Raw genomic sequence first — 625 nt, 5'->3', positions numbered from 1 at the left:
ATCCCATTCCCCCACCCCCTCCCCTCTGAAGTCTTCAGTTTGTTTCTCATAGTCCATAGTCTCTCATGTTTCATTCCTCCTTCTGATTACCTCCCTATTCTTTATCTCTTTCTTCCCCTACCGATCATCCTAGTTCTTATGTTCCATAGATGAGAGAAATCATATGATAATTGCCTTTCTCTGCTTGACTTATTTCACTTAGCATTATCTCCTCCAGTGCCATCCATGTTGCAGCAAANTTATTAAATAATAGATTTGATAGTTGATAATAGTTTATTACCTTATATATACTCAAAATCATCTAAGACATTTATTCTAAGCTTATTTGTTAGAAATGCACTTGTATATCTACTTAATTACAGACTTTTAGTTAATAAAAGGAAACTATTGGGGCTTGGAAATATTAATGCAGCTTCGAGAGCTGAACTATATACTCCCTTCTTAGCAACAGGTTTAGCCTGATATTGCTTTTAAATAAGGAAACTCATGTATTTTTGTTTAAAAATGATAGTATGTAGCTCTTCTATTCATGAAATACTAATTTGGGGGGAAAATATATATCTGTCACAACATATAAATACATGCATACATATTTTGGCAAATGTCTAGCATTTTTTTTATATCA

Source organism: Ailuropoda melanoleuca, chromosome 15 (assembly GCF_002007445.2).
Source record: "Ailuropoda melanoleuca isolate Jingjing chromosome 15, ASM200744v2, whole genome shotgun sequence".
NCBI lineage: Eukaryota > Metazoa > Chordata > Mammalia > Carnivora > Ursidae > Ailuropoda > Ailuropoda melanoleuca.
This window is presented reverse-complemented; position numbering follows the sequence as displayed.